The sequence below is a fragment of the Triticum dicoccoides genome, chromosome 7A, assembly GCF_002162155.2.
Source record: "Triticum dicoccoides isolate Atlit2015 ecotype Zavitan chromosome 7A, WEW_v2.0, whole genome shotgun sequence".
NCBI classification, from domain to species: domain Eukaryota; kingdom Viridiplantae; phylum Streptophyta; class Magnoliopsida; order Poales; family Poaceae; genus Triticum; species Triticum dicoccoides.
Window position 1 is genome coordinate 64,467,214 of NC_041392.1, and position 536 is coordinate 64,467,749.

Genomic DNA, 536 nt, shown 5'->3' on the forward strand with positions numbered 1-536 from the left:
GCGGGGGTGGAGTCCGGTGGGGGTGGGGGCGCGGGGGCGGCAAGGGTGAAGTCCGGCGGGGGTCGGGGCGGCGGCGTCGTGGGTCGGGGCGGCGGCGTCGTGGGTCTGGCGAGGGAGAGAGGGACGAATGGGATCTGGCGAGGGAGAGGGAGGACTTAGCTATAGGGGGAAGCTTACTAATGGCGCACCACCCATCGGTGCGCCATTAGAAATCGTTTTTTTTTTGGATAGCAATGGCGCACCCACCGCCGGTGCGCCATTAGAAATCTTTTTTTAGATAGCAATGGCGCACCACCAGGCCGGTGTGCCATTATTATATTTTTTATTATTATTTTTTAATAAATGAATATGAATATGAAACAGTAATATTTTTTTATAAAAACAGTAATAATTGTTGTTTAACAACAATTGTAGTCTACAACTTTTTATTATTATTTTTTAGGAAATGAATATGAATATGAAACGGTAATAATTTTTTATAAAAACAGTAATAATTTTTTTAAAAATATCATCAAATTTGTTATTTGAAAATATCA